The following is an 11,674-nucleotide window of genomic DNA, read 5'->3' as shown; positions in this document are numbered from 1 at the left end:
TCTCTCTCTCTCTCTCTGTCTCTCTCTGTCTCTCTCTCTCTCTTCCCCCCTCTCTCTCTTCCCCCCTTCCCTCCTCCTCCCTCTTTGTCTCTCTCTTCCTCCCTCCCTCCCCCTCCCTCTCTCTCCTCCCTTTTTCTCCCTTCTCCCCTCTCCTTTTGCCTTTTCTTCTTCGATCTCCCTCCCCTCCCCCCTCTCTCCTCCTCCCTCAAATTATTGTGTATGTATTGTTTACATATTTTATTTCCAAAGTAAAATATACTGACTTTGAGGGCAATACTTATCATCATCATCATCATTAGCTTTCTGTTTGTAACCAAAGTGCTTAGGATATTGCCTTGCACAAAATACAATAATAAATAATAAATTAATTAAAGTTTGTTTTTAATTGAATTTAACTGAATTGAATTAGTTGGCTCTCTTATCAAGTTCCCTCAAAACATATTCTTTACCCCTGTCTTGTTGATCCTAAGGTAACCTTTTTCCTTTGCAAGATTTTTACAAACAAGTTTATATTCTAAACTTGGCTTTACCTTTGACAGCCATCATTCAACATTTGGCAAGGAGAATGTTTGCTGGCTGAGGCAATAGCTCTTCTGGTCTCTTTGCTGAGGAAGTTGATTTACCTCATTTAATAGTTATAGTTCATATTATTATCTGCTCTTTTATTAATTTACCATTTGGAGGATTCAGTGGCTTGTTTAAAAATATCCAATTGAAGTTCATTCAATTCCGTATCTTTTTATTTTTATTTCTTCATTTAGTAAGATATTGATTGGTCTCCCTGCCTATGATCTCTCTGATCTATCATCTTCCACATAGCTGCCAAATTTCTGACCATGTCACTTCCCTGCACATCTCCCTATTGCTTCTAGGATAACATGACAATTGGGGGGGGGGGAAGGGGAGGGAAATTAAAGGTTTTTCACCATCTGGCTTCTTTTCTCCTTTTGGGCTTGTGTGTAATTAAATGGTTTTTCTTCTAGGCTTATTACATATTACTCCCTTCTACACACCATGTATTCTGGTCAACCTGACCTTCTAGCAGTTTCTTATACAGGACATTCCCTCTCCCATCTCCATGCCTTTGTTAGACTGTGTTCCATGCCTGAAATGTGACCCCTTCTTCCTTCCACCTCTCAGATTCTCCAGCTTCCCTGTAAATTGGCTCTCATGCTTGGTCCCACCTAAAGTCTTTTTCTAATCTCTCCATGCTACTAATACCCCTCTCCCCATTAATTTATATTTACTTTGTGTATGTTTTTATTTACTTTTATGTGTATCCAGTGTGATAGATTGCAAGTTTCTAGAGGGAAGCAAATGTTTGTTTCTTCTTAGTATCTCTAGCACCTAACACAGTATCCACTTAATAAATATTTGTTGATTGATTAAATGATTGGTATTTTCCCTAACAAATGAGGGATCTAATATTGCACATTTAGCTCATAAATGAGTCACATTAATAACCAGGCATTTCCTATCTGTTAACATATACTCAATTTCATTTTTTGTATTTTTTTTTTACCATTGTCTAGTACCTCTTGATTCTCTTCTAGGGGAAAGGGTGCATGATATAATATATTTTTTTAATTCAATATAATCTATGACCCTTTGGCCTCTCTTGTTTCTTACTCCTGAACCATAATTTCCAATGTATTGCACCATACTAGCCTATGCCCACCTCTGCATTGAAGTTATTGAACATTGAAGTATTAAAAGTAATATTGAACTATTAAAATATATGTTAGTTTAAATTTGGAGGGTCTTGTTGAGTTCTATGCAGTTTCTCTTTCTCGTCATTCTAGTCAAAAGAGAAAGATATTGGTACCTAAGCTGTAATTATCCTCATAGTGGTCTTTTGGGAAATGCTTACTATGTTCACTGTAATATGAGATCACCAGATGTTGCATAAAATTAGATACACAATAATTCAATTCCACCAATTCCCTTATTTACTTCCAAAGGAGAACCTATGAGCCTTCTTTCTATTTAGTACCACTTTTCTTTAGCTTTCTAGTTTCATTTCTGCCAAGAATGTCAAGGCTGATATAATTTGGTTCTTCCTATAGCATGTCTACTTTTGGATTATTCAAAGGTTTTCTATTTAGAGTCCCAACAGTGATGTTAATGTTTATAGTCTAGAGTCTAGACACTACTACTGTACAATTTTTAGCACCTTCAGCTCACTTTTCCAACTCCCAGCAACTTTCATTGCAGAAGCAGAAAGGGGTCACACAGGACAGAGGGCTACTAATTATATTTTTTTGTTTCACATGTTTCTGTGGCTAAAAACGTCACCACCTACTGACCAGCCAACTGGTGATGAGTCTCTTGATACTAAGGTAGGTTGGCTGACAAAAAGAGACACATAAATTGCCAGGACTGCCTATGTAGTCTTTTCATCATGGTAGAATCTGCCACAAATTGTCCTCTCCTGACATAGCCTAAGAACTCAAGGTCACCACTCATAGTGGAGTAGCTTTTTTTTTTTCATTATTCTAGAAAAATGTTTTTGAATTATTTCCTAGAAAATGTGCTCAGATATTTAATTTTTTTTCTAAATTTTCCATGATACACATTATCCTGAAGCTTGACCTCTAGATTTGTCACTTTTTTCTGCATAGTTTCTAATTCTCTCAATAGTTGACTTATTTTTTAGTTCTTTTTTCCATATCATCTTCTTTGTCTATAATAATTTTGCTTTTTAAAAAGTCATAATATTCTGTTTTCAGTTGCTTATATGATTTTTCAGGTTTTTATTATATTTTACAATTTTTCATTAAAAGGCATCCTTTAATGTTATATGCAACTCCTTCCCTAACATTTTAATTTCTAAAAGCTGTTTTTTATTTGTTCTTGTGATTTTATCATTTAGTCTAGTCTAGGCTGATGATTTTATCCGAGTAGAGAAATTCTGTCTATTAATGCCATTTGGTAACTCATCTGTACCATGTAGTCTTAATGAGTTGCCCAGAACACTAAGGGGTTAAGTGAGTTGTCCATGGACACATAGATGGTATGTGTCAGAGGAAAAACTTGTACCCCAATCTCTCAGACTCCAGGATTATCCCTTTATCTACTATGTCATGCTGCTACATGACTTTCTTAGCAATATTAATTTTTGATTAAGTTATAGTAGTTATCCAGACTACTGGAATGGCTTCCTAATTAGTTTTCCTGCTGTACCTCTTTACATTCTCCAGCTGATCCTTCACATCATTGTTGATGTAATCTTTATAAGACACGTCTGACCATATCATTCCTCTATTCAGAAATATTCAATGGGTCCTTCCCTCTTACCTCTAGGATGGAATTATTAAAGAGAAAACAAAGCAAAATTCTTTAGTGTGGCTTGAAACTACAAGTCTAGCCTCATGTCATGTTGTATGCCTTCATCTATTTTGTATTCTGGCCAAAGTAGATGATTGGCTATTGGCACCATCTTTGCCTCAGTGGGCTCTCACACTGTCTATCATTCCCGAAATGCTTAATGTGTTCATTTTGGAATGTTTTTCTTCTTTCTAGACTCAGCTCAGGTGCTACCTGCTCTACCCTCCTTGAATATCCCCTATCCCTAGCTGAAAGTCTTATCTCCATCTGCAAATGGTCCCATCATTCCATTTCTCATGATATATTTGGGTATATTTTATTTCCCTTCCCTATAATTCAAATGCCTTGAAGGCAAGAACTTATTATTATTATCATATTATTTTCCATTTTTTGAGTCCTCAGTGCCCTAAATAGCACCATGCTCATAGTAGGTGTTTTGTAAATGTTTGTTGAATCATCGAATCATTTCAAAAACAGAATTAGAATTTCACTCCATGGTGGTTTTCTGGCAGGAAAAAAAATGAGGAAGAAATATTTCCTCAAATACTTTTGCTTCCCTCCATTCTTATGGAAAGAATAACTTGCTCAATCATTCCAACAAGTTCGTAATTCTGCTATTGCTCAGCTCTACAGAGGAAAAATTATTCCATATGAGACACCTCTGTGCAGCAGGAGAGAATACTCAATGCCTCACTGTGAGATTAGGACAGGGCTAAACACAGAGCTCGACAGAATACAGATGTCTGTATTCTTCAGGCTATGGGAAAAGTCGCTCTTTAATTTTTTTTTTCCATTTTGAAAGACATTGGTGCTTCAGTATTTTTCTGAATACTTTATATTATAAATTTTTTAAAAATATACACCTCTTCTGTAATAGATTCCCAATTAGGCACTTTCAGGGTCTTTTAATAAAATATTCAATTCAACCCATCATTCTTTTCTCTGACAAAAGAGAAAACAGTCCCTGCCCTCAAGTAGCTTACATTCTACTGGGGCTGGGGGTGGATTACCATATACATAGGTAAGTATATTCAAAATATATTCAGTGTAAATACAAAGTATTGGGGAGGGATATAGAGTAAGTTAACTCTGACAAGATGAAATGTGTGTTGTTGATTCAGTCTAGAGAGGCTTGGCATTTCATTAAAAAACATTGACCAGGAAGGGTCTGGAGAGAAGGAAGAGTGAGTGCTCTGAAGCCTTTGTTTTCTAGACCTAAGTTCCTGAACAGAAGGATGATGCCGTTATCAGTCATTTAATACCAAATGCTGTAATAGAATGTGACTATTGGGACATGAGAGCAGCTAAGTGGCATAGCGGATGGAGCATCAGGTCCGGAGTCAGGAAGACCTGAGTTCAAATATGACATCAGACACTTACTAGCTGTGTGACCCTGGGCAAGTCACTTAACCCTGATTGCCTCAGTTTCATCATCTGTAAAATGAGCTGGAGAAGGAAATGGAAGACCACTCTATTGTTTTTGCCAAGAAAACCTGAAATTTTTTGCAACTAGGTGGCATGATGGATAGAGTACTGGGACTGAAGGTAGGAAGATTCATCTCCCTGAGTTCAAATCTAATCCCAGATACATACTAGCTTTGTGATCCTGAGCAAGTCATTTCACCCTGTTTGCTTTAGTCCCTCTTTGTAACATGATCTGGAGAAGGAAATGGCAAACCACTGCAGTATCTTTGCCAAGAAAACCCTAAACAGGGTTATGAAGAGGCAGACATGACTGAAATGATTTAACAAAAGCATAGGGACATGGAGCACAAAGCAGGAAGAATCCTTTGGCCAAGTTCTAAGATATGCTTGATTGCTGCTAAACCACCCTGACTCTGGAATTTGCCACAGTGATCTTCACAATATAATAGTTAACATTTATATGGAGCTTACTATGTGCTAAGTACTGTACTAAGTGCTTTATAATTATTCTTTTTTTTTGGCTTTTTTTTTGGAGGGGGGAGGGCAGGGCAGTTGGGGTTAAGTGACTTGCCTAAGGTCACATGGCTGGTAAGTATTAAGTGTCCTAGGTTGGATTTAAACTCAGTTCCTCCTGACTTCAGGGGTGGTGCTCTATTCACTGTGCCAGCTAGCTGTCCCTATAATTATTCTTATTTGGTTTTCACAACAACCCTAGGAAGTGCTATTATCATCCCCATTTTACAGATGAGAAAACTGAGGCACATTGAGCTTATATGACTTGGCCAAGGCCACACAGCTAGTTAAGTGTTTGAGGGTGGATTTGACCTTAAGTGATGAAACACAGTCACTAGCCTGTATCTGGCCTTAGAAAGTTGCCTTGGGCACTGAGATATTAAGTGATTTGCTGAGGTTCACACAGATAATAAGTGTAAGAGGTGGGTCTTAAAATCAAGTCCACCTTGATTCCAAGGTCACCCCTTTATTCACTGGGCTACATCTCCTCTCAGCTTTAGTTAGTGATATGGAAATTGCCAATGTACAACAAGGTACCTATTGGTATGATATTAAAGGTCTGCTGGTCACATGAGTTGAGGATTTTTTTTCCCACCAATGTTGATGAATTTCTGCTGATTCATCTATATTCTTTCATCATCCCCTTTGTAACAATAATATCACTTAAATGTTTACAAAGCACTCTGTATATATTTTCTAATTTGTGAACAAGTCAGAGATTCACAGAATCTCAGTGTCCACCCAGTTAATATGCTTGTAAGTCACTTGGCCAGGATAAGGGTTGTTCAAATACTAGGGAACAAAATGGAGCTAAGTACCCTGTAGTGACTACTTAACATCACCTTGTGGTCTCCAGAATACATAGGTGTAGAGCAAAGAACATAAGCAGGGAGGAAAAGAAATATCTGAGTAGAGAAAAATTAAGTGAGCAAAGAAAACATGAATGAAATAAGCGATAATAAGCTTTGGAAAGGATGCCAAGTATCTGAGTTAGGAAGGAAGTGGAAAGATTAAAGAATAAACTAGAACTTTTGCCTTCATCATCTTGAGTTACCGAGGCATCTTAGGCACAGCTAAGCATGTGTAGGATAAGGTCAGAGATAAGAAGAAGGGAATAAAAGTGAATTGGAAATTTATCCACCCAAAGATGAGTGTGAAAACTGACAGAATAGAGTAGAAAGCTGTGCTGGGAAGTTTGCAATACATTTTAAGTTAGAATCCAAGTCTCTGTCTTTTGCAAAGGCAGCATTGAGAAAATAAATACCATATAACTTTTGAAGAAAATTCTTATGATCTTTATGCCTGGGTATTCACTTTCATGGAATCATAGATTTAGAGCTAGAAAGGAACTTAATGGCCTTAATCTGTCCAGCCAGTCAGCAAGCATTTATTAAGTATCTATTACGAGTCAGGCACTGTGCTAAGCCCTGAAAATGCAAAGAAAGGAACAATGTATTTTTTGCTCTCAAATAGCTCACAGTCTAATGGAAGAGATAACATGCAAACAATGATGCATGAACGAGATAGATATATAATATTATATAATATATAATTATATAATATAATATATACACACATAATACACAGACATACTGATACACAGACATAGACACACACATATATGTATAGAAAATAATTAAGAGATGGAAGGCACTAGCCTTAAGGGGGAGTAGGGAAGGCTTCCTATAGAAGGTGAAATTTTTACCTGGGACTCAAAGGAAGCCAAGAGTTGGAGACTAGAAGAGAAAGCATTTTAGGCTCTCTGAAAAGAGAGAGAACATTTTAGGCTCAGTGAAAAAACCCAGAATTAAGAGATAGAGTGTCTTATGCCAGGGACAGCAAGGAGACCAATGTCACTGATTCTAGGCACAGTATATGGAGTGGGTGTGGGGGGGTTGGGATAAAGTATAAAAAGACTAGAAAGCTTGGAAAGGGCCAGGTTTGAATACCATATTTTACATTTTATTCTGGAGGTGATTGGGAGATACTGAGTTTGTTTGATAGAGAGGTGACATAATTGGACCTAGGCTTCAGAAAGATCACTTTAAGGGCAGCTAGGTGGCACAGTGAATAGAGCACCTGCCCTGGAGTCAGGAGGACCTGAGTTCAAATCCAGCCTCAGACACTTAACGCTTACTAGCCATGTGACCTTGGGCAAGTCACTTAACCCCAATTGCCCTGCCTTCTTCCCTCCAAAAGGTAAAAAAAAAAAAAGAAAAAGAAAGATCACTTTGCTAGCTAGCTGAGAGAAGGATAGACTAGAGTGGGGAGAAACATTAGACAGGGAGACCAACCTGAAGTCTGTTACAATAATCTAGGCATGAGGTAATGATTACCTGTACCAATGTGAGGTGAGTGTCAGAAATTAGAAAGCATAATTGAGGGCAACAGTGGTAAAATGACCTTGTCAAAATCAAAATCAGGTCATTAGGGACAGACAAGGAAACTGAACTCAGGTCTTCTGATTCCAGATCCAACACACTTTCCATTTTAACATGTTTCTTATCTCCCAAAAGCAATGGTAGCATTCAATGTGCATAGAAGGAAGAGTTCAGTATCTCTTTATATAGAAAGGTCTTTTTTATTGCTACTTAAAGTTGGGATTCTTTAAAAAAAATAAATTCTGATAAATGGAATGATTTTTAAAAGGAAGGCATCTGGTTCAAAGCCAGTTATTATTGATTAATAATGTCTCGTTTTTCTGGCATCATTTGGAATGAGATATTTCATGAGTAAATTTTCAAATAACAGAAGAAACTTGTATCTTTAAACAGTAACATTTTTTATTTTAAACTTTTGTTACATGAAAATATCTAAAGACATATCTGTATTATGTACATATATGTGTGCATATATCATGTATATTTATATATTATATATGTACATATACATATTATGTATATTTCTATGCCTTCTTAAGAAGCATATAATAATAATTAGCATTTACATAGTACATTAAGTTTTTCAAAGTGCTTTACATATGTTATCACATTGGATCCTCCCCAAAATTCTGGGATCTAGGTACTATTACTATCCGCACTTTACAGATGAGGGAGCTGAGACTCAGAGAGATGAGGTGACTTGCCCATGGTTAACATTGGTAGTAAATGTCAAAGGTAGGATTTGAACCCAGGTTTTCTAACTCCCAGTACAAGTGAAGTGATCCACTTTAAGACCTAATTGCTTCCTGAGCATATGCTGAACATAATTAAAACTTTTCTTGATAACTCAGGGTCATTATTATGAATTTAAACTTTTATACATTGCTATTATACTTCCTTCTATGTAAAATGCAGGAGCATTGGCCAATGGACATCATGACATGTAACTTGGATGTTCACAGTTTTCCCCACCTACTTCTTGATTCTCTGCTGAATCCAGGTAACTAAAATTGCTGAATGAGTGAACTCCAGAGAAGACAGTTCCTGTATGCAGTTACATTCTGAAGCTCTTGGAGGGAAATGTGGTCTTAGCAACCACTTATTTTATAATGTGTGAGTTTAGTAGCATTACTATAAGCCTGTTTAAACCATGCTGTGGCTTCTATTGACATTCCTAGAGAGGATTAATATACTTACTGAAAGAAAAAAAAATTATAATGAGAGGAAATCTAGTTAAGCCACTAATATTATTGCTTTAAATGTTGGATAGAACATTTGCATGAGTGCCCACATCTATTTGCAGTTATTGCAAAAAAACTCCATGCCACCTGAGTCACATTTAGATTTGCCCCAATAACATCAAGCCCTTCTGTGGCATAACTTTAAGGCAAGAGAAAAAGGCAGAATGTAAGAGAGTTCTATGGGAAGTATTCGTATAAAGTCATTTATGTTTTTTATTTCATCTATAATTTCATTGGTATAGGGAACTGCAAACAAGAAATTGGTGTTTAGGGGTACCTGCTATTCAATTTAATTTGAGGGCTGCTTGGGTCAATGAAAGGTTAGGTGATTTGTTGAAAATCACATGGCCAGTATATGTCAGAAGCAGGACTAGAACTCAGCTCTTCCTGACCATGAAGTCAGCATACTGGCCACTGTGTCAAGCAGCCTTTCAAGGCTTTTTATACTCCTAGAACTTGTCCATTGTGTCATGCGCGGTAGGCCATGCCTATAATCTTTCCTGTAATTGATATCATTAGGGAGGCTGAGGCTGATGGATCTCTTGAATTGAGGAGTTCTGAGATGAAGTAAGGAAAAAAATTGATCTGGTATTCAAATTAAATAAGGAACCAATATGGTGAGACCTCAGGGGCAGGAAACCATAAGGCCACCTCAGGAATGGCAAACTGTTCTGGACTGGAGCAGAACCAAGAAATGGAGCAGAGCAAAGCTTTCTTGTTAATCAGCAGTGGGGTCTCAGTCTCAAAAAAGAAAATTCCTTTTTTACCATAAAGCAGTTAATTGCAGAATTCTCTTAAATAAAAAAATAGGTTGTACCTTAAGCAAAAGAATTCTATAAAATTTATACTTTAACTTTTCCTTCTACTTTTTCCCCTTTTATATGTGTATGAATTGTTCTGAAATGTTCTGAATGACTGAGTAATAGAATAAGAAAGAAGTTTGCATCATTTGACATATTTTCACACATTCTTATAAAATAGTTTATTAGATCTCAAGTTGAGTTATAAATTCCCAATGCATGAATTCTTCTGATTTATTTTTTTTGTGAACAACTTGTTCATTCTAAATAAGTAATTTTTAAATTCAGTGCAACATTGACTTCTATTAAATGTTTATGATTCCATTATAGGATATGATTTTTACCTAAAATAAAAGGGAACTAATAATGTCAAAAGAAGAGTAAAAACCTATTATCTACCAAGTTTGTCCATAATTTTTGTTGTAGTAAATCTCTCACTTCCCCAGGCTTTGTCTCTATCTTTCCCCTGCCAAATGACCATAATTAGAATTTAATGTCTCTAAAATCATCTCATGGTCCTTGAAATTCAGTAGCTAAGGAGCTGTTAGCAAAACTTCACTAAAAACAGAGTTTGATTTCCTTTCTGTGAGCTGTAAAGGTGACTATGATTTTTTAGTAACTGTCTCCTCCTAGAAGCTGGTAATGTTCTGTGATATTAACCCGACAGATTCTCAGAGGAGTAAAATTATGTTATATGTTAGGATGTATGTTATGAAATGGAGTGATGAAATTTTCACATTTTTTTCCATCTTTTCAAAAGTGTGATTATTTCAATAACTTAGCAAGAAGATGTTGGTGTCATTTACAACCTCAGAATCCCACTTTAAAATGACACCAGTTAGACTGCAGATATAATACAATTTAATTGACCTAGAGAGAGTTGATAGTTAAAAAAAGTCTTCAAATTCATTAAAATACTCCTCTTTCTCTTTCCAGATATGAAAAAATATATTTTAGTGAAAGTTTTGCGGTAGCATTGTAAGTTATAAATGTACTTTCAAATAAAAGTATGTTAGCATTAAAGTTGGGGCAATGGTTGGCCTTGGGAGGTGAGATTCCCCTTTGCTGAAGAGTCTGAAGTGGAACATGTTGTAGGAGGGGTGGGGTGTGTGTCTTGAATAGATATGTACTGGTCCAGATAGTCTTTGAGGTTTGGTTCAGTTCAGAGTCCTTGATTCACAGATTGGTGGAAAATACATCTACAAGACATCCAAAACTTCTTACATAAAGAAACATAGGGCAGTGAAGAAATAAATAGAGATTAGGGTCATAAAAAGATGACTCAGAAAGATCAAAGCTCCATATCTCCCAGCTATTCTATTGTCATTGGATATATTTCTTATCTGACAATAACAATAACAATGATTGAACATTTAAACTTGATATAATGATGATAGTCTTTCTATAGAACTTTAATCTTTGCAAAGCAGGAATGTAGATGCCCATTAATAAGTATGAATGTAGGTCATCTTCATTAACAATGCATCTCCATTTTACAGATGAGGACACTGAGACTCAGAGGAGTTGACTTGACCAGGATCATCCAACTAAATAAGTGTCTGATGTCAAATTTGAACTCAGCTTTTCTTGACTCAGGTTCACATAGCTAAAATGATAGTAAAATGCAGAACTCACACCAAGGTTTTCTGACTCCATGGTCAGTGTCCTTTCCACTATACCACAAAGTGTCTCATTTTCCTTACAATATCTGCAACTGTGAATAGATTTTTGACTTTTGAAGGATTCTATGAATATAATAAAATGCAGTGCTTTGATTTGGGTTACAAAAAGAGTTTAGTGCTATTGACCTGATAAAAATTAAGACTTTTATTGTTCTTCATGATCTAAAATTATGCTGCTCCTGGCAAAATTGGAAAAAATAATGTAGCACTTTGTGATCTCTTCTCTCTAGGTACCTGTGCCTTCATGCTCTCATCTTTGGAACTCCCTGCCCTGGAGCTCGGTCACCTACATAGAGAGCTAAGTG

This window comes from Petaurus breviceps, unplaced genomic scaffold, assembly GCF_028583685.1.
Source record: "Petaurus breviceps papuanus isolate PSGF00001 unplaced genomic scaffold, PetGlider_PUasm1.0 90903, whole genome shotgun sequence".
NCBI lineage: Eukaryota > Metazoa > Chordata > Mammalia > Diprotodontia > Petauridae > Petaurus > Petaurus breviceps.
This window is presented reverse-complemented; position numbering follows the sequence as displayed.